Source organism: Macrotis lagotis, chromosome X (assembly GCF_037893015.1).
Source record: "Macrotis lagotis isolate mMagLag1 chromosome X, bilby.v1.9.chrom.fasta, whole genome shotgun sequence".
Lineage (NCBI taxonomy): Eukaryota > Metazoa > Chordata > Mammalia > Peramelemorphia > Peramelidae > Macrotis > Macrotis lagotis.
The window spans coordinates 485,347,448-485,371,283 of NC_133666.1; the positions used below are offsets into that span (position 1 = coordinate 485,347,448).

At 35.0% G+C, this 23,836-nt stretch overlaps 1 pseudogene; it reads right to left on the reverse strand.

Annotated features, from left to right (window-relative positions):
• Positions 1–22,641: 22,641 nt before the first annotated feature.
• On the reverse strand, positions 22,642–23,203 carry LOC141502649 (very long chain fatty acid elongase 1 pseudogene; annotated as a pseudogene).
• Between the last annotated feature and the right edge of the window lie 633 nt (positions 23,204–23,836).

Here is a 23,836-nt window from a genome sequence, read left to right on the forward strand (position 1 = left end):
TAAAAATAAAAAAATAAAACAAATAGGAGAATTTATCAGCATTGTAGATGAAACACCTTAGTTGTTTTTAGTTTTCAGCAGTAACCAGATTGGCTATTTGGAGCGGACTGAGCTGATCCTCCTTCTTATTGGAAGAATTGTCATAGGGGATACTCTGTTTATCAGTGGGGTGAGCAACCATGGTTATCTTATTATAGCAAGGTCCTTGAGGGGGTATAAGCAAAGGACTTTTGGGATGAAAAGATTATAGCAGGTATTGATTGGTTGGTGGTTTGGAGAAATGTTTAGTTCTCTCTTGTTCATAACATGAATAAAATCTGAAGAAAACATTCATAATCTGCAATGTGATGTAATATGAAATTCAATTTTGCAGAATATTTTTGATAGTCTAAAACAATTTCAAGATAGTTTAAGAATGATCTCAGATAAGTCATCATCAACAATGATAATGTTAAAATCAAGAGTAACAAAACTAGCAATTAGAATATGCTTAAAGACAGCATAGATAATGAAAAATAAAAATGTTGCCTTCTGTTTCTATTGTATATCAAGAGAAATATTTCCTTTTAGTATGAGTTGATTGAGAAATTATTGTCTTTTAAATTTGTTATTTCTGTTATGTTATTATTTATGGGGTATATAAGGTATTCAGAGAAGATTAGAAACTTTGATGTAAGAGCTCACTGAGCTCTTTTTCTACTCATCTGTCACCCAACTCTCACCTATAGCTCCAAGAAGTTGAAGCATGGGTATAGACCATCCCCCATTAAAATTATCTCAACAGCTGGACTAAATCAGATGAAAAGTAATCAATAGGTCTCAAACCATAGATAACTTGGAACAGTGCCCAAGTATGTGAAGATATCCCCAGAAGAATAAGAACAATCTCTTCCAATGACCATAAAAGTAGCTGAAGCAGAAACAATGAAATGCTTAGAGTTTGATTGGATATCAAAGATACCAAAGTCATCCAATGCATCCTGGGTCATCTCCAGTCATCTTGGCTTTTGTCTAGCCACTGAATTTCAATAACACTGAAAGAGAGAATGAGTACCAAATTTACCAACTCTCACTTAAATTTGCTCACAAGTCATCAACCACTATTTTACTATTTTATTATTTTTTTTACTCTTTTACCTGTTTTATCTATCTTGAAGTCCTGTCACGATGAGTAAATGCTGAACAAGAAATGAGGACACACTGGGGGCTGTAACTACAACTGCATGTAAGTGCTCCAGGACATTTGATTGTCTTATCATTGGACTGAAGCTTCAGTGGGATTCTGTAGCCCCTGGGTGAATGAGCAGCTTTTCCAAGGATCAAAGTACACACCTCCTGGAGAAAGAAATGAACTGGAAAAAGACACTAAAAATTGTCTGCTTCACCTGGCCCTGGCCTGTTTACCTCAGTAAGCAGAAATCATTTGCTGTGATAAAAAAAAAAATAACAGAAAATTGAGTACAAAAATTTTTGCAAAAAAATGATTCTTTCACCATCAGTGACACAATGTCAATGATTAGAGTACTTCTCCATTAGTGAACAGTTTATTACTGACCTGAAGAGAAAACTGAGTCAGCACACAGTAATGGGGGGGGCAGAAAAGTAGTGGGTAGCATTCAGAGACTTGATATACAGCACCACATTTTCCCTTCTGGGTCACAATACTGGAAAACATCAGGATTAGTTTCATTAAAATGATAAATGAGAAACAAGGACTCCACAGGATTTACCAGCAAGATATCACCAATCATCAAGAAGACAACAATTAATTCCATCAAAAATGAACTACAAGTGACACTTAGAGAGATACAGGATTCCTGGCTTAGTAAAAAGACATATTAGATTAAATTTTTACACCAATAGCAACAATCCAAAGCAATTTTATGATGCATTGAAGACTTTTTACGAGTCAAAGACTTCTGGTGCTTTTCAACCACTCAGAGCCAATGGAACCACACTGATCAGTGATAAGGACATGATCCAGGAGAAATGAGTTGAACCCTTCCATGGTGTTTTCAACAGACTATCATCAACCAAAACTGAAGTCACTGATCATATAATTCAGGTTGAAGTCAATTCATCTCTAGCTGAATTTCCAGCTGAAGAAGAGATATTATATGCCATCGGATTTTTCTCAAGTGGCTTTCGCTGATTACATTCCAGGAGAGATCTACAAGGCAGGGGGTCCACTACTCATACAGAAGCTGACTGAAATCCTCAGGATTATATGGCAAGATAAAGTTATAACCCCAGTAGATCAAGGATGATTTTGTTTTCCATCTCCATAAAGGAAAAGGAAACACAGTCAATCACAAAAGACTCTCTTTTAATCATTGCTGGCAAGATTTTTGCCAGATCCTTCACTTGGAAAAATGGTTAATTGGACTTTCAGGGTAGAGTCAAGATGGTGGTGCAAAGCTAACCTGGTCCCAGAGTCTTTCCCTACCAAAGATAAATGAAGTCTCTACTCTGACATTCATACTACAGATTCCACCAAAGAAAGAAAAGATTCAAAGAAGTTCTCAACTGTAGACCTGGTGGAAGATTTTCAGGGAAGGTCTGTATCTTTGGGGGGGGGGGGGGGAAGGGGAAGTAAAGTCCAGGAGGCAGGAGAGCAGGGAAGGCCAACAGGAGGCTTTTAGCCACAGTGCAATCCAGGTCCTGACACCTTAATAATAACAGAGGACCTGGCATCTAGAAAGTAAGTCAGCAGAGAGGATCCCAACCCCAAACAAAGTCTGAACCCTGAAAGCACCAGGGTAAAAATCAGGACTAGGTTGGGAACAATACTCTGTTATGACAGAACCTGGGCATAAAGGAGAAAAGAAACCTCAGCAAAGGCAAGGCCTGGACTGCATAGACAACATCTTGGCCAAAAACAAGTCAGCAATCAAACCCCAGCCCCAGCAAAATAAAAGCTCAGTTGAATAATCCATATACTGCAGGAGCAGAACTACAAAAACAAAAAGAATAAAAAAGTTAAGAGTGTTCACTATAGAAAAATATTTCACAGATAAAGATGACAGCAATGCCATGTCTGAAGAAGTAAACAGCAAAAAATCACTCATTGAGTCCATAAATTAGACTCAAATGAAAAAGCTCATCAAAGAGCTTAAAAAAGTATTTAAAAATCAAAAAAGAGAGGAAGAAGAAAAATGGAAAAAAGAAATGAAAGCCATGCAGGAAAATTGTGACATGTTGACCAAAGAAATCAACTCCATTAAATGTAAAAATAACCAACTGGAAAAGGAAACACAGAAGATGATTGAAGAAAATAAAATCCTAAAAATTAGAATAGAAGAGTTAGAAACTAATGAATCTACAAGACTATAAGATTCCATCAAACAAAATAAAAAGGCTTAAAAAATTGAAGAAAATGTAAAGTACCTTCTAGGGAAAATGAATGACCTGGAAAACAGATCCAGAAGAGACAATATATGAGTCATTGGACTATTAGAAAGGCTGGACCAACAAAAGAACCTGGAAGACATCATGCAGGAAATTAAAAGGGAAAGCTGCCCCAACCTATTAGAACAAGATAACACTGTAACCACTGAAAGAATCCACTCCTCCAGAGAGAGACACCAGGATAAAAACTCTAAGGGCTGTAATAGCCAAAATTACAGAACCCTTAAATAAAAGAATATTGCAAAGAGCAAAAAAGAAAACAATTCAAATACAAAAGGAACACAATCAGACTAACACAGGACCTATCAACCTCAACACAGATGCATTGGAAGAACAGGAATAACATATTTTGGAGAGCTGAGACCTTGGGATTACAACCCAGAATGTACTATCCTGCAAAAATCAGCATATACTATCAGGGGACAGATTGATGTTTAATGAAATACACAACTTCCAGAACTTCCTGACATAAAGAACAGAACTGAACAAAGAATTCAATCAACAAATGTATGACTGAAGAGTTACATTAAAAAACAAAAGGTAAATGATAAAGGGGACTGAAAAAAACAAATGTTGGCCCCTAAAATGTTGGTCCCTAAAAGGGAAGATATAACAATTCTAATTCTTTAGAACTTTACTTCTCTAAGGAAAATTAGAGGGTAGAATATAATTGAAGAGGATGAACCTAAGGGATAAGGGTATAATTGGGTCTTGTCTCTCAATTGAAGAGGTCCAAGATCACATCACTATGTTTGAGACAAAAGGCCCTGAAAAAAAAGCAGGAGTGTTAACTTCAATTTAAGTGTCTCATTATACTATGACTCACTTTAATCATAAGGTGTTAACACCTTGTCTAATGAGGGCATGATAAGCTGCTTGAACATAAGACAATGTTTCTGTAACTCACAATCATTTGTAAAGTTCTCAGGCTCTCCAGAGCCTCCCAGGACTTAGAGTTCTTCAAGATTCTTACAGTTAATTAGATCAATGTCTGGGATAAGGTAAAAAATGATTATAATTACAATTTGATGCAATTTGAGTCAATGCTGGTAATCAAGCCATGAAGTAAACAACTGTAATGATATCTTGATAACAATAGGAGATTAGCAGGCAATCAAATAATCTTCTGTGTTTGATGGTACCTGATTAATAATATTAGAGCACCAAGGGAAGAGGCACAAAGATTTATAATTTTAGAGGGAAAGAAGAGAGAGAAAGTGAGTGCTGAGTAGATTCTATTCAATAGATTTAACCTAGTGAGGGAATGATACATTCCCACTTGGGTTTAAAAAATCTAACTTAATCTACAAAGAAGGGGGGGACAGGGAATGGAAAAGATAAGGGAAGAAGGGACTGATAAAAGGGAATGGAAGGTATAAGTGAAAATAAACTGAAAGCTAAATTCCTAAAAGAAAAGTCAAAGGAAGGGGCTGTTAGGTGGCCCAGCACCAGCCCTGGGCTCAGGAATACCTGGGTTCAAATTATAATAATTACCTAGCTGTGTGGCCTTGGGCAAGCCACTTAATCCAATTTTGCCTTGCAAAAATCCAAAAAAAAAGTCAAACCCAATTTTTCCTTACAAAAATCTAAAAAAAAAAGTCAAAGGGGAAATGTAGTAAAAATTTTGGTGAGGAAGAATAAGAGAAAAGGAAAGATATAGATATAAGTAGAGAAAGATAGCATGGAGGGAAATACAGAATTAGTAATCATAACTATAACTATGAATGGGATGAAATGTTCCATAAAATGGAAATGGATACTAGAATGTATTTAAAGCCAGAATGCTACAATATGTTGTTTACAAAAAACACATTTGATGCAGAGAGATACAGGCAGGGTAAAGATAAAAGGTTGGAGGAAAATATATTATGCCTCAGCGGAAGTAATTGGGATCTTAATCTCAGAAAAAAGTAAAAACAAAAATCAACCGCATTAAAGGGATAAGGAAGGAAACTACATCTTCTTAAAAGACACCATTGGTAATGAAGCTATATCAATAATAATCATGTATGCACCTAGTGGTATACCATTCAGATTCCTAGAGGAAAAGCTGAGTGAATTACAAGGAGAAATAGACAATAGAACTTTAATAATGGGAGAACTCAATTTCCCTCTCTCAGAAATAGATAACTATCACAACAAAATAAACAAGAAAGTTAAGAAGGTGAATCAAATCTTAGAAAACTTAGATATGATAGACCTCTGAAGAAAACTTAATTGAGATTAGAAAAGAATATACCTCTTTCTTGGCAGTCCATGACAGCCTCACCAAAACTGATCATGTACTAGGGCACAAAAACCTTAAAATCAAATACAGAAAGGCAGAAATAATAAATAGACACTCCTCAGACCATGATGTAATAAAAATTACATGTAATAAAGGGTCAGAGGAAGATAAACCAAAAAGCTAATTAGAAATTAAATAACTTTATCTTAAATAATGGGTGGATCAAACAGCAAATTATAGAAATAATTAATAATTATATTCAAGAAAATGATAATAATGAGACATCATATCAAAATTTATGGGATGCAGCCAAGGCAGTTTTGAGGGGAAAATGTATATCTCTAAATGCTTACATGCATCAACTAGAGAAAGAGGAGATCAATGAATTGCATATGTAGCTAAAAAAGCTAGACAAGGAACCAATTAAATAAACCCAATTAAAAACCAAATTAGAAATTCTGAAAATCAAAGGAGAGATCAGTAAAATAGAAAGTAAGAAAACCATAGATCTCATAAATAAAACTAAGAGTTGGTTTTATGAAAAAGTCAATAAAATAGACAAACCTCTGTTTAATATGATTTAAAAAAAGAAAGAAGATACCCAAATTACCATTATCAAAAATGAAAAGGATGAACTAACCACCAATGAGGAGGAAATTAAAGAGATAATTCAGAGCTACTTTACAAAACTATATGCCAATAAATTGGACAACCTGAGTGAAATGAATGTATATTTCCAAAAATACAAACTGCCCAGATTAATAGAAGAGGAAATAAATTACCTAAATAACCCCATTTCAAAAAAAAAAAAAAAGAAATTGTAGAACCCATCAATAAACTCCCCTAAGAAAAAGTCTTCAGGTCCTGATGGATTTAGAGGTGAATTCTACCAAACATTTAAGAAACAATTAATTCCTATTCTATATAAACTATTTTAAAAAATAGGAGAATGAATTCTGTCAAACTCCTTGTATGACACCAACATGGTGCTGATACTTAAACCATGAAGAACCAAAGTAGACAAAGAAAATTATAGACCAATCTCCCTAATGAATATTGATGCAAAAATCTTAAAAAAAACTAGCAATGAGACTACACAAAGTTATTACCAGGATAATACACCATTATCAGATTGATTTATACCAGGCACGCAGGGACAGTTCAACATTAGGGAAAGAATCAACATAATTAAACATAACAATAGTAAAGCTGTAAGAAACCATATGATTACCTCAATAGATGCTGAAAAAGCCTTTGGTAAAAAACATCCATTCCTATTAAAAACCACTAGAAAGTTTAGAGATAAATGGAGTTTTCCTTAAAATAATAAATAGTTTCTATCTAAAATCATCAACAAATATTATTTTTAATGGGAATAAATTCAGAGCATTTCCAGTAAATTCAGGGGTGAAACAAGGATGCCCATTCTCACCATTACTAATCATTATAGTATTGGAAATGCCAGCAGTAGCAATAAAAGAAGAAAAAGAAATTAAAGGAATCAGAATTGGCAATAAGGAAGCAAAACTTTCACTCTTTGCAGATGATATGATGGTGTACCTAGAGATCTCTAGAAAATCATCTAAAAACTCCTTGAAAAATTAACAAATTCAGCAAAGTAGCAGGATATTAAATAAACCCACATAAATCATTAGCATTTCTATATATGAACAATAAAGTCCAAGAACAAAATATAGGAAGAAAAATTCCATTTAAAATAATTGTAGACAACATTAAATACTTGGAAATCTACCTTCCCAAGACAAATGCAGAAATTGTAGGAATACGATTATAAAACTCTCCTCACCCAAATAAAGTGAGATCTAAATAATTGGAAAAATATTAAATGCTCATGATTAGGTTGAGCTAATATAATAAAAATGTCTGTTCTATCCAAATTAAATTACTTATTCAGTGCCATACCATTCAAACTACCAAATGACTACTTTATTGAAGTAGAAGAAATAGTAACAAAATTCATTATGGAGCAACAAAAGGGCAAGAATAGCAAGGGAGCTAATAAAAAAAATGTAAAAGAAAGTGGCCTAGCTCTACTATACTATAAAGCAGCAGTCATCAAAACTTCCTGGTACTGGTTAAGAAATAGAGTAATGGATCAATGGATTAGGATAGGTTGAAAAGAAACTGCAGTGAATGACTACAGCAATCTACTATTTGATAAACTCAAAGACATCAGCCTCTGGGATAAGAACTCACTATTTGACAAAAATTGTTGGGAAAACTGGAGAATAGTATGGAAAAAACTAGGCATAGATCCACATCTTACAATCTATACCAAAATAAGGTCAGAATGGGTACAGGATTTAGACCTAAAGAGCAATACCATAGATAAATTAATAGACCAAAAAATACTCTATCTATCTGATCTATGGAAAGGGGATAAATTCATGGCCAAACAAGAATTAAAAGAAAAGCAGAAAGTTGGGAAACAATCTTCACAACCAGAAGTTCTGATAAAGGTCTCATTTGTAAAAAATATAGAAAATTGCATCAAATTTATAATGTCAGAACTCATTTTCCTAATTGATAAATGGTCAAAGGATATGAACAGAGAGTTTTCACATGAAGAAATTAAAGCTATATATATGAAATTATATGAAAAAATGTTCCAAATTACTATTGATTTGAGAAATGACAATTAAAGTAATAAAGAGGTATTATCTCACACCTATTAGATTAGCCCAGATGAGAAAAAGGGAAGATCATCAATGTTGGAGAGGTTGTTGTGGGAGGATTAGGACATTGATGCATTACTGATAGAGTTATGAACAGATCGAACCTTTCTGGAAAACAATATGGAACTCTGCCCAAAGAGCAATAAAACTGTTCATACCCTTTGACTCAACAATTGCAATTCTAGAACAATATCCAGAAGAAAGTGCAAAAAATGGGAAAAGTTCTACATGTTCCAAAATATTCATAACAACTCTTTTTGTACTACTTTGCTGAATTTGTAGTTGGATTTGAACTCCTGACTCCAGAGCTAGTGCTCTATCCACTGTGCCACCTAGCTGCTCCAGCTTGAATTTTTTTCAAGTTAAATAGTTTACATCCAACATTGCTGCTGTTTCATCATTGTTGAAGATGTCTGACAACACCATGGTAAAATCATGTTAAAAGGTATGGAAGCAAGCAGAGTCCTACTTCACTCTACTGGTGAATGGGAAAGCACAAGGATATTAATCTGCATCCAGAATCCATGCAAACATAGTTGGAAATTAAGGGGATGCCCATCAATTGGGGAATGGCTAAACAAGTTATGGTACATGAATACTATGGAGTATGTTCTATAAGAAATCATAAATGTTGGACTCAAGAGAAGGATGGAATGACTTATGGGATCTGATGCTGAGCGAAGGGAATAGAGTCAAGAGAACAATGTACACATCAACATTATGAGATGAATAACCTTGATGGACACAACTCCTCTTGACAATCCAGAGAGCTTGGACAATTGTATTAGACTGGTTATGGACTATATTATTCCCAACTAGAAGAAACAAAACAAAACAAAACAAAACACACAGAAAAAAATAACACCCCTACCAAATCTGATTAACACCTTATAAAAAATATCTCTTATGTCACTCTTTCCCTTAATCCTTTAACAAAATATGTATGTAAAATGCTAATTTGACCATTCTCTACTGAGGGGGAGGGAGTGGGAAGGAAGGTTGAAGGAAAATTTTGTAACTTGGAAACATGCATGTACAAATGGATGAAAAGGGGAAAAAAAAGAAAAAAAAGAAAGAAAATTGTTAATTGCCCAAAATTCAGTTTGGCTTCAAAAAGGACCAAGAAATGGTCAAAATGGTGCTGCCCAACAACTCAAGAAGGAGTGCCAGGAGCAGAACTCTTAATACTGTCAATTTTGAGGGTTTGTGGAAGATCATGGTGAAATTTGGTTCCTTGGAGAATTTCATCAGTATTGTATCCCATTTTCATGTAGATACGTTTGCATGGATTCTGGGTGCAGATTAATATCCTTATGCTTTCCCATTCACCAGTAGAGTGAAGTAGGACTCTGCTTGCTTCCATACCTTTTAACATGATTTTACCATGGTGTTGTCAGACACCTTCAACAATGATTAAAAGCAACAATGTTGGATGTAAACTATTTAACTTGAAAATAATACAAGCTGGGGCAGCCAGGTGGCACAGTAGATAGAGCACCAACCTTGGAGTCATGAGGACCTAAGTTCAAATCCAACCTTAGACACATAATAATTACCAAGTTGTGTGATCTTGGGCAAATCACTTAACTCCATTGCCTTGCAAAAACAAAAACAAACAAACAAAAAAGATATAAGCCAAGGTGAAAAATAGAAAGAGCATTGATACATAACTTTTATTAGAGATCACTGTGGGGGCGGCTAGGTGGCACAGTGGATAGAGCATGGGCCCTGGAGTCAGGAGTCTATGAGTTCAAATCCAGCCTCAGACATTTAATAATTACCTAGATGTGTGGCCATGGGCAAGCCACTTAACCCCATTGCCTTGCAAAAAAAAAAACCTAAAAAAAAATAGATCACTGTGCATTCAAGCCTCTGAGACTGAGATGCAAGAAAATATGCATCAATTTACCTACTGCTTCTGCTAGTTTTTTCTGACAATCAACACCAAGAAAACAGAGGTCCTTCACCAACCAGCATTACACCACCATGGAACCATTGGCTACAGTAAATGAACAAAGTTTGAATGCTAAGTGAACTCATGCTTGGTAGTATAATTTCTAAGAATGTCCATGTACATAATAAGTTGATGTATGCATTGCCAGAATTAATACTAAAGGAAAAATGAGAGAAGAGGTATTAGACTGCATATCAAATTGTAAGTTTACAATGCTGTTGTGTTGACTTCACTTGTATACGCCTGGGAAATCTGGGCAATCTATAAGTGTGGGGTGGCTAGGTGGAATAGTGGAGAAAGCACCAACCTTGGAGTCATGAGGACCTGAGTTCAAATCAGACCTCAGACACTTAATAATTATCTAGCTGTGTGGCCTTGGGCAAGCCACTTAACCCCATCTGCCTTGCAAAAACAAACAAAAAAAATCTATAAGTGTGCCATATAAGAAAACTAAACTGCTTCAATTTGAATTGTCTTAGGCAGATTCTGAAGATTACCTAGGAAGATAAGGTTTTAGAAACTAAGGTCCTTTCTTAAACTGAACTGCTAAGCATTCAAACTCTACTGCAGAGAGCACAGCTCTGCTAGGCTGGACACTCAGTTCAAATGTAAAACCTACACTTACCAAAAAATAAAGCCCTATTTTACAAAGAATTCCCACAAGGCAAGAACTAACATGGGTGGTCAGAATAAGCAGTGCAACAATATACTCAAGTTCATTCTGGAGAATAGCATCAACTGTGAGACAGAGGAGATGCTGTCATAGAACTGCAAATTATGGCATGCCCACATCAAAGATGGTACTGTGCTCTATGAGCTAAATAGAGTTGCAATACCACAAAGGAAATGTGAGCTATGCAAATCCAAAGATACCTCCATCTGAATTGTTCTAATGGACTATTTGTGCCCAATCTGTGGTAGAACTTTTTTGTAGTTTTTGCAAGACAATAGGGTTAAGTGACTTGCCCAAGGCCACACAGCTAGGTAATTATTAAATGTCAGAGGCCAGATTTGAACTTTGGTACTCCTGACTCCAGGACTGGTGTTCTATCCACTGGGCCACCTAGCCACCCCTATACCTGTGGTGGAACTTTTTAAATTCATTTTAGACTGATCAGCCACAGTTAAATATGCATAAACCCAGCATCATGATGTTTTCTTCAAAAACAAAAGACAACTTCAATCATTGTATAAAATGTTCCCCTATTTCTGATCACGGAAATAAAAACAGATAGAAGGTTGTTTCAGTAAGATGCAGTTCCTCTCACCTTCATTTAGAAGCATGCTGGTTCAGGTGAGTGTACTGACTCTCAAAGCAATGAAAAAACTGAAGCCTGGGTAATACCAACCACTTCTGCCATTGGTTTTTAACACTTAGATGAAAAAAAAGATGCTAAAATTTTTTTAAGATACCACAAAATATCAACATAAAAATGATACCACTGAAATAATGGCCTACTTCTTCACCTCATAAGAGAATGACTATATACCAATTAAGAGCAGTGTGGCATAGAGAATTAAACAAGTGAATTTGAAATCAGGAAGTGCTTGGTTCAAATCTCATCTGTTACATTCACTGGTTTGTGTTACCTTGTGTGTTAGCTCATTTTTTGAGGTCCTATTTCTTCTGTTATAAAATGAGTATAATAGCACTTGAAGTGCCTATGTCACAGAATTGTTTTAAAGAGCAAGTAGTATATAGTTTGTTAGGGGATAGTTGCTGAACCTGTGATTTGATTGATATTGGGAACTCCCAGGGGAAGAAATTTTCCCTACCAAGGTTCTCTGCAACTTAGAACTGCTTAGAATATTGAACTATCAATACATGCCCAGTGTTTCACAACCAGTACATACAGAACCCTGCTCATTTCAACATTAGGATCTGTGCTTCCTGAAATTTTTCTTTGAGTATTTGAAAGTCTGATATAAGGAAGAAAGATTAGATTTATTTTATTTGGTCCCAGAGGATGAAAACAGAAATAATGGAAGATGAAAAGGGTAAAATTTAGGTTTATTATTGGAAAAATATATTCTAATCATTAGAGGTGTCCAAAAGTGGAATGAGCTGCTTTAAAAGATGGTCCATTCCCACTTCTGGGAAATCTTCAAGTCAAAGCTAGATGATGAACAAAATATTTAAGTTATAATGAAAATCACATTCACATACATATTGTAGTAAATGACACCCGAGATTTTTCTCAATTCTCAAATTCAGTGATTTTGTATATAAGGTACAAACTAAGTCAATTGTAAGTTTGGAAGAGCAACTGTAATGGTCTTTCATAAATCCCCCATAAAAGATAAACCCAATATACCGGAAGCCTTTCCTGGTCCTTTTGCCAGATTTAGACAACAACAACAACTTAATTACAACTATCTACTACTTGAAAGTTTGCAAAATGTTTTTCTTTATATTGATTCAGTGATACCCATTTTACAGTTGTGGAAATTGAGACATAAAGATGTTAAATGATTTTATATGTTTATATCCCTAGTTAGATTCTGAATAGGAACTGAACTCAAGTTTTCTGACTAAAAATCCCTAGTTTTTTCTACTGTGACAAACTCACTACCATCTGGTCTGTCTAGCCTTTGTCATTTGGAAAAGTAGGATCTTCCAATTACCATGCCATATTCACAGATCATTTGATATAATTTAAAAATTAAGCACTATATAAATGGAATAAAGAATCACAGAATATAGAACAGAAACTTTCCTCATCTCCCATTTCCATTAGGTTTACTTTGAAGCTCTCCAAGAAAGATTGGCAATAACCAAGGAAGACCAGATGTTAAATCAAAGGAAAGCTAGTCTAACTAAAAACCAGACAATATCCAGGCATATATCTTTATGACTGTTGTGTTTACTTGCTGTACTCTTAGTCGCAACCCCCAGCAGTGAAATTAACCATTTTTATCATTTGCCATTCTAGTAAGTAGGATGAAATACTTGGATTATTTTAGCGAGCATACTTCACTCACTAATACAATAGACTCAGATCCATATTATGTATACATTAACCTCTAAAGAAGGGATATATTATTTCTGTTCAGGAAGGAAAAATGAAGAAAGAGGGAGAACCATATTATGTATACATTAACCTCTGAAGAAGGGATATATTATTTCTGTTCAGGAAGGAAAAATGAAGAAAGAGGGAGAAATTTAGCATCAAATAGAATGGCATCTTAAGGAGTATTTTTCTTCAAAGAAGAAAGATAATGGAGGCAGGAAACAAAATCCATAACTTTGTAAAAAAACATGAAAAGTAGGAATAGGGTACCAAATGCACATAACTGCATTTAAAAAAATTAATTCTATAATCTCTAAAAACAAAATACATTTATTTTTTATTGAAAAAACGGACATACAAAAACAATTGTTATTTCTACCTGTTTCAAGTACCTCCCCTATCCAATTCACTTAGGAGAAAAAAAATCAGTGACTCAGAACAAGAAAGTGATCCTAAAAAATGAAAAATAAGTGAAGGCAGTAGTCTTAATCTTACTTTTAGTGAAGGTAGCATAAGAGAGAGCACTCCCAGTGTTGAAATCCCCAATGCTCTCATGGAAGGAGATTCTCCTTCCAAGCAATAACCCTTCTTCCTCTTCCCTCTCATCTCCCTTATGCCAGCTATGACTCTTGCCAAAGGTAAAGTGCAGGTTAATGTATTTTTGGTTTATATTGAATTAAACATTGCTATTGTATTTCAGGTACATTAGGGACAAAAAACTTACTTAAAATTATAAATAATCATATTATATGAATATTTTTGAGAATGTGATACTTGTCATCCTACTTTTACATTATTTCCTGTCAGAAAATTCTCTTTGCAATATAAACAAATCACATGATGAACAGAATCTTTAAATGAATTAAATTTGTAAACTGAGGTCCTACTTTTCACCTAAAGTCCACAGTTCTTTATGCCCATAAGTCATACCTACTATGGTTAAAAAATGAACCCCAAGCCTATAAAGGGGTCTGAAATGAAAGAGTCCAATTACTAATTGAATGCATTTATTCTGAGAAGAAGGTTTATGGGGAGAGAAGATCCTGTAAGTAAGCAGGGAGAGAAAGAGTTCTTCAGCTGCTAAAAAAAAAAAATGTGTAAGATAGTATAGTTTTTAGAGGTTTGGGGGCAGAGGGAAGAGGGAGAGGATATATATAGACAAAAGTCAGGTGGTAGGATATTTAGAAAGTAATGAGCAAGGTCTTGAGTCTGCAGCTTCTGTTCAAGGCTGCCCTTAGATTGATCAAGGCTAGTCTTGTGCTTTCTGACAGCTAAAGGCATTTCCAAATTGGGCAGTTTCACTCATCACTGGTATGTCAAGCAGCTTTGGGCTTGATTGTTGTGTAAATCCATTGTCCTGTTCCCCAGTGAAGAAGAGAAATTATTCATCATAGTATAGTCATTATAAAGAGACTATGTAAACATTACTTTTGCATTTTTTCTATATTTAATTCTAAGAAATGGAAAAGTGCCTGTTTTCTGACAAATGTTGATAAATACTATTTCAAAGAAACTTTTGTCAACAAACTCATGAAAACTCCTTTTCTTCCTAAAATGTTTTCATCTGAATAAAAACAATACCATTTTATCAGTATTCCATTAAACTTATAGAAAAATGAATAATGCTAGTGCCTTCCCTATGTATTTATCGACACTTTATTGAGAGAAATGATTATTAACTAACTGATAGTTAATATTGGAGAGATTCAATTTTTTTCCCATTCTCATTTAAAGATTAGATCTCTAAAAGGCAGGATAGATGATGTGATGAAATCTCAGGATAGATGATGCTATGAAATCTTGAAATTGTTACCCCACCCAGCTAGTTGGTAGACTTGTTCTTCATTCTCAAAGAGAATCAAAACATCACCATGCTAGTGTCCAATGATAGCTAATCAAACCAATGAAAGCTCTGAATGCTTTGCCACAGGTTGGGGACAAATGGTGAACATTTGGGTTATACTCTTTAAATCTGCATGTCTCAGATTTTCTTTGAACTACTTCAATTCTGCCTTTGCTTATAAGAACATAAAACTTTCTCTGATGAGGACACTCCAAGCTGAGCAGTCCTTTGCCAGTGTCTTCCATATCATACAATCAATTCCAGAGCTCTTAAAAGAGAATTTGAGAGTGTTCTTGCATTTTTTCCCTATCACCTTGTGAATGCTTGGAAGTAGGAGCTTAGGGTATGTGACAGGTGTATGTGCTCAACCCTTCACAAACAGAGATGAGGCTCTGTTCTGCCTCACCTATCACCCCTCACCGCAGGTTCCAGCTGCTTGCCTTGTGTGTGAGTTCTCTGCAAAATAGTCTTTTGGAAAGCCTTGGCATTCAAGTAATGTGGTTATTCCATCAGAGCTGTGCACTCTGCAATAAAGTTTGAATGCTTGAAATTTAGTTCCAGAAAGGTCTTCAATGTCTGGTGTCTTATCCTGTGAGGTGATCCACAGAATCTTCCTAAGACAATTCAAATGAAAGTGATTCAGTTTCATGGCATGATGCTGGTGTACTTACCAAGTTTTATAAACAATGAGGTCAGCATAATGGCTCTGTAGACCTTCAGTTTGGTTTTCAAATACCTCTTCTCTCTTTCACTTTCCTTCAGAGTCTTCCAAATATTGAGTTAGCTCTGGCAATATGTGTGTCAAATTCATTATCTATGTTTACATTCCTGGAAAATTATGCTGCCAAGACAAGTGAACTTAATCCATAATATTCAAAACTTCTCCATTTGCTGTAACTGGTGGTTCCACTGATGGTGTGGTGGTGTTAGCTAGTAGAGTAATTGTGTTTTCTTAGGGTTAACTGTTAGACCAAAATTAGCATAAGTAGCAGAAAATCAAACCATATTTTATTGTACCTCAGATTCAGAGTCTACATTGCCTGCACTATCATCTACAAATAAAAAAAATACATGCACCAATACTCTCTCCACTTTAGTCTTGGCTTGTAGCCTTTTCAAGTTGAATAATTTATCATCAGTATAGTATAGAACTTGATGTATATTAGTCCCTCATTGAAGACATTTGATAACGTAGTTGAAAACATGCCAAAAACCTCACCTAACTAGAGAAATTACAAAGAATTTAATCTAAGGTAAATTGTAGTCCATTGTGGTAGAACTTTGGTCTAGATTGTATAAAGGTTGGGGGAAGTTTGGGAGCAAGAATTATCAGTCACATCCCCCAACTGCTCATTAAAATAGGTTCACATCTTATTTTAATATTCATTCTTTTCACTATTAACCAATCAAAGCTAATTGCCATTCTTAGGAATATTCGCTCTTCCAAGGGCATATGAGCATTGAGTGGAGTCTTTGGCCTTTGAGAGTGCTGCTGACCCCTTTTATTAATTATTTTCTAGTATGATTAATAAAATGACTGAATTATCCAAAAACTATGGTTCTTGAACTTTTTATACATCACATTACTCTGTATATGTGGGTTTTTGTACATAATATGTTGTCTTCTTTACTGTATTGGGAGCTCCTTGAGACCAGAGATTTTTTTTCTGTCATTTATTTCATCAGTATTTAGCAAAGTGCTTCACATATAATAGGTGATTAATAAAAGCTTATTAACTAGACTTAGATAAAAACAAAAAAGATATTTTGAAGCCATAAAATAAAAATAGACCAAAAGCAATTATTTGGGAACAATTATCCATCAGTTGTTCTATTCAACTTTGACTCCAGGGAACAACATGCCCTCCCAACTGCCCCAAGCTCCCAGATAAACAGATAATGGAAAATTTCATCACTAAAAAAAAAAAAAGTTTTGATACCTTACTCTTATTTTTAAGTTTTTTTGCAAGGCAAATGGGGTTAAGTGGCTTGCCCAAGGCCACACAGCTAGGTAATTATTAAGTGTCTGAGACCAGATTTGAACCCAGGTATTCCTGATTCCAGGGCCGGTGCTTTATCCACTGTGCCACCTAGCTGCCCCGATGATTTACTCTTTCTCACCTTTACCTCAGTTGCCTCACCATTGTGATTGAAGGACTGGAGGATGAAATACTAAACTCCTCCCAGAACCTTTCTTTAAAGAGGTCTCACAATCTTTCTAGTTATACCATTTTCCATCACTTGCTCTGCTTGATTTCTGCTGCTAGAAACAAAATATCTATGTGGGTTCCCACTGGTAACCTCTCCCATACAATCTAACCCACACCCTTTTCAACTTCCTTTAGTACTTTGTCTTCCTCTTAGATTGCAAACTTCTTGAAGACAGTAATGACTTCTTTTTTGTTATTTATATCAACTTTTCTCAGCACATAAGTAGATGATAAATGTTTATTGAATTGAACTTAACCAACAATATAACAAAAAAAATCAGGTGTTAAACAAATGAACTACATGTGGCAGATTTGTTTCAGAAATGGAGGGATGAATGAGGGAAATTCATGTCTAGGCTACTGCCACCAAAAATCATAGAAAGATTAACCTTAATGACTCTCAATTTAGTGATATAGATTATGTAATAAAATCGGAGCAACAGTGTAATACATCATTAAAAAAATTAACATTTACTAAATATCTAGTAAGACATGATCCAGTGACAAAATTCATAATTCAGAGCCTCACTAATTTTTATGGACTTTTGTTCAATGGTTTGATATTTTTTCTCCAGTTCATTTTACAGATGAGGAATTGAGGTAAAGAGGGTTAAGTGATTGGCCCAGGATAATGTAGCTAGTAAATGTCTTAAGTTCAGATTTAAACTCAGCAATATGAGTCTTCCTGACTTTAGGCCTGGCACTCTATCCACTGTGCCACTTAACTGCCCTTTTATATATATTCACAGACAGTGAATTCAAATATTACAACATAGACCTCAAAATGTCCTATTGAATTCAGTTAAAAATATGGTGTCTAACCATTATCACAGTTTATATCTCTTGGATATAGTATTGATCCATAAAAACTGAAGAACCTAGTTTTTAGTCAATTGTACCATAATAAATGCTGATAATCTTCAAACTACATGGAACAAAAAGGTTTCAAAATGCTGTGACTCAGTTGAGGAATCAAAAGTACATTAGAACAGAACAAAAAAAAAGGTGAATATCATTCTATTTCTCTTTCATTGCTACTGGAATTATACCAAGAATGCTGAATGGAGCCTATAGATGATGAACTTCATTCTATTACTTTCAAAGAAGTTATTTTATCCATTTTACTTTTCCCAAAATCTAGAATAGTGCTTTGATCACAATAGAAAGTTTGTTAAAGTATTATAAAATATTTCAATCAATCAACATAAATTTAGTAAACACTCACTATAAGCCATGAACTGTTCTAGGTGATCTAGACACAAAAACAAAAATGAAATAATTTTTGCTTTCAAGGAGATTACATTCTATTGGGAGAATAACATGGGGATATAGGCAAATAGAGTTAAAGTAATAATCAGGGTCACACAACTAGTAAGTGAGGTCACTTTTGAATTCAGTTCCTCCTGACTCCAGGGCCAATACTCTATCCACTGTACCCCCTAATTGCACTTCACCCTCAACCAAAAATGAAAATAATAACAATTCATTTACCATGGGTTTCCTTCTTTTCCCTCCCTTCTTATCTCATATTGTTTTAATATTATTACCACTATCTTCTTCTTCACCTCAGTCTGTCATGATGAGGTAGTCATTCTGCTTGCCAAGGCCAACCTTTGATTGTATGTCTTCCCATGTTCTCCAACATCATCCCCATACTCTCTACTATTCAATTGTTCTTTCTCTGTTGCTAAGAAAAATATCCAAGTCTCCTTATACTTCAATATACACTCACTAGATACTACCATGAAGTTAACCACCATATTTTTCAATCCCCCTTCAGTTGAACTTGAAAAAAAATCTATCTATAATCCACTTCACTCTTTTCTAAACCCCTTAAAATATGATTTCTGACATCATCCAATAATATTCATCTTTACAATTACCAATAGTTTCTTAATTACTAAATCTAGTAATCATAGTCTTAGTCACTTCCTTCCTGACCTTTATCTTCAGCATTGGACACTGTTAACCAGCTTGTTTTCATAATATCTCCTCTACTGAGCTCTCAATTTTAGTCATTTTTCCTGGATTTTCATCCATCTACATCCATGGGTGTTTCTCAAGTCTGCTTCTCTTTCTTCTAAATACTTTCTTTCCATGGATTTATTACCTCTATACAAATGATTTTCAGAACTAGTTCTCATCTTTTCTGAGCAACAGTCATGCTAATTAGATGTCGAAAACTAGATGTTCTATAATCATCTCAAACTTATCATGCCCAAAACAGAATTCAATGCTTTTTTTAACCCCAAATCCTTTTCAAATCAAAACTTCCTTAATATTATGGTGTGGGCACTACCTTATTTTTAGATATTCAGGTTCACAACCTTGGTTCTGTTCTCAACTCCTCTCTCTCCCTTATCCCATACATCCAATTAGTTGTCTAATCTTGTAATATATCTCTCTACAAATCTCTTGCAAATGATCCCTTCTCTTCACTCACTTTACCATCACACTAATTGGGTCCTTTATCAAGTCTCATTTAGCCTATTTCAATAGCTTTCTGAATGATCTCCCTGCCTTTCCCTATTCCAATCAATTCTCCACATAATTGCCAAAATCTTCCTAAAAGGTAAGTCTAAGCCTGGCAATAGTTATAATAAAAATAATAGTAATAATTAATGTTTATATAATATATGCTATGTGCCATGCACTGTGCTAAATGTTTTGCAATTATTATCTCATTTGAGCTTTACAATAATCCTGCAAGTTATGTGTTTATTCTATTTATTCATTCATTTATTTTTATTTCATTTTTAATTTAATTTATTTATTCTTATAGTTTTATTTTATATTATTTATTTTATGCCTATTTAATAGAAGAAGGAATTGAAACAAATGAAGTTGCCCAGGGTCATACAGATAGTAAAAGCCTGAGGTTAGATTTGAATTCAAATATTCCTAACCACACACCCAGCACTCTTTCCACTATGTCACTTGGCAAGCTATGACATAGTACTAATCAATGAATTCCAATTTTTCCCTATTATTCCTCATATCAAATATGTAAACCTTATATGGCAGATAAAAATATTTACAATCTCTGATCTTTCCAATCTTCCATTCTTCTCTTTTCCATTCCTTCCATAATCTAGCTCTACTGGCCCACTTACTGTTCTTTGCATGTTAAACTTCATTTCCATGGTTTTTCATTCAACCTTCCCTATCCTTGAAATGCTCTGCCTCTTAAAATTCTTGGTTTCCTCTAAGACTTAGTTCAAGTACCAACACTTCAGTAGGCCATTTCTGGTCTCTCAAGCTACTACTTCCACTCCTTCTAAACTGATCTTCTATTTATACTATTTACTATATTTATTCTGATTTATATATGATATCTCTCTTTGTCTTCATGAAGCAAGGAACATTTTTGCTTTTTCTTTGTATCTCTAGTGCTTAGCAAATCCCTTCAAAATAGTAATAATAACTAAAAATAATAACAAAGTTCTGAGCACTTACAAATATTATTTCCTCTGATCCTCACAACAACCCAGGGAGATAGGTGTTATTATTGTTCCCATTTTACAGTTGAAGAAAATGAGGCATAGAAGTGACTTTCTCAGGATGATGAATCTACTAAGTATTTGAAGTTGGATTTGACCAGGATATTTTTCAAAAGAGATCATGGAAATGTCTTACTATGCTAACAGGACAATTTTGGGATTACGGTTAATTAATAACAGAATTTTGTAAAATGTAGCTAATTAAATTTTTTCCCTTACCAAAATCACAAACAAAAAAAAATCACTCTATTGCTTTTAGACATGCTATCACCTGATTATGGAATCATTTAGCCATCGTCCAAAAAAAGGATGATATCTGAAAGATACTAAGATGAGAAGTTAAAAAAGTTTACTAAGAAATATTGTTCCAAGTTCCAATTTAAAGTTAAGTGATTGTGCATGCAATGCAAAGTTAAACTTTGTTCATTTGACTTTTGGCAGATTTTTAAAGGCAAACCATCTCAATTAGTTTCTTTTTCTCTTAAATCTTCCCCAATATTTAAACCACATTTTACTTTGCTTTCCCTGCTCTTTAATTTATGTAGATTGATTTCTCTGGAGACCTTTTCAACTTCTCCTTTTTTATATTGTTTCTCTTTTTTAATTCTAAGCACCAGTATACTTTCTTATTCCTAACTTCCTCTCTGAGGGGCTATTCCACCAACTTCAGTGTCCTAAATAAAAAGCTGAGATGTCCTCAAAGTTCAGAGTTGCAACATGAGTATAATTTCCCTTACAGTGCAAGTATGTAATCACATACATTTTTTCCTTTATAAAGATTGGACTTCAGTCTGACATGAGAAATCTGCAAACTATTTTCTTCAATTCTCAAAATAATTTTTGGGGAGTTTTGTTTTATATTTTGATGGGAGGGAGATGAAGTCTAATATGGGGAACTTTTGATATAGAAACTCTTGATATCTAGATATATATATATATATATATTATATATATATGTATGTATACACACACACACACACACACACACACACACACACACTAAACACATACTAGACTTTTTTGGGCTTAATTCTTTATAGACTGAGCCCTTTCTTATTCATGAATGTTCAACTTTAGACTCTTACCACTAAAGTATATATAAATCAAATTCCCTTGCAACAAATATTACTATGACCTAAAATTTTCCAATCTTTGGTTGACCCAATGAAAGAATTTGGGTGTTACTTTGGAAATCATTATAATAAGGTGTGAAAGAATCTGATCTTGAAAATATGAGAGAACAAAACAATCAGTGAAAGTAAATCAATTCTAATAAAAACAATTTTATGTTTCCTGTCATTTTAATTAAGGCATGTGAGTGAGCAGCTTCTGTGGGTCATGTTCTCCTTGCCCCATGCCCCTCCAACAGCAGGATAGATATAGGGTGAGAACCAAGTTCCCAGTGGCTAGGGTAGGATTATTGCTTACCTCTTCAGTGTCAGAAAAGTTAAGAGGTTGCAGGCCTGTAGTTGGGGCCAGCCCTGAGTATTCCCATTTCCTAGACAGCCTGGTCCAGGGTGGGAGGGAAGGGGGCATGTCTTGCTCAAGTGCATCCTCATCTACAGGGCTGTGCTGTGGTAAAAGGTAAGACATGGGGGTTGGGTCTCTGTATACCAGCTTATAGAAAGAAGTGAAGAATTTGGTTCTCTCCCTCTGCTCTAGCCAGGTCCCGTGACCCAGCAGCAGAGACTGAGATGTGATCCACAGACCTTCATCCAAAAGTATGGGTGTCCTCAGTGAAGCTCTGAGGCACTTAGGTGGTGGGTGAGGGACAGGGTAAGGCCAGTCTGGCTCAGTTCACTTTGACTTTGGGGATCCCATTCTGCTTGGCAGCCCTCAGCAGCCATTTACCCTTCATATAGGATTGTACCAGAATTTGGAGAATAGCACACAGAAGATGGTGCCATACATCTAGATGAGGTGGATGATCACAAGGTACTGGAAGTCACAGCTAGGTAGGAAGCAATACTGAGAGATGTGCAATGAGACCAGCACAAACTGGATCAGCTGGATGGCTGTCATGTGTCCTTCCACCAGAGATAGCGCTGGGCCATTGATAGCCCATAATAAAGGTATATGATCACATGGACGGAGGAGTTCACCATTGCAGGGAAGGAACCCATTCCTCCTGGGGGCCACCCCAATGCCCTACCACCAGCTCCAGGGCAGCACAGAGTGATGGAAGATATGCAAGAAAGTCACCTGACCATCCTTCTTTCAAAGAATAAAGATTACCCTGTCCATCAACTCAATGAACTTTGAAAAGAGAAAGAGCCAAGCCACAGGAACCATCTGAAAGGCCTCAGGGTTCTGGAAATAGTCCACCATGTGTAGGTGCTCAGCCAACCAGACATCAGGAACTCATAGACTGTGAAAAGGCATAGTGGCTAGTGGTAGGCAGAGTGGCCGGGACCAAGGCCCAAAAAAATTAAATGCCATAAAGTAGACAGTGGAATCCAAGAGATACAGTAAATAGAACATTGAACCTGAAGTCAGGAAGACTCCATATCTAACTATATGAACCTGGAAAAATCATTTAACCTCTGTTATCTCAGTTTCCTCAACTGTAAAATGAGAATTATAAACTTATTTCCTGGGATGGTTGTGAGGATAAAATAAAATAATATTTGTAAAGTATTTTATAAACCTTAAAGTACTTCATAAATATTAATTATTATTATTAAAGACAAAGATGAAGAAGTCATGCCCTCAAGTATATTCTACTATAAAAAACTGGAATCTTTATTCCCCTTCCCAGCAATAGGTATATATTAGAATTGACTTTGTAACAGCTGAAAATTGTGATAATTTCCTTGCCAGGTGTTAGATCAAGAAGGAATTGATAACAACATTTCCAGAACTGTTGAAAGGTTAATAATATATTGGAGGTTGACAATGAAATTCCATTCACCTAAGTCAGAATGAAGTTAAAAAAAGGGAAGTCCCTTTATTTAATTCCCTATTAAGATTTCCCCAAGAAAAAAATA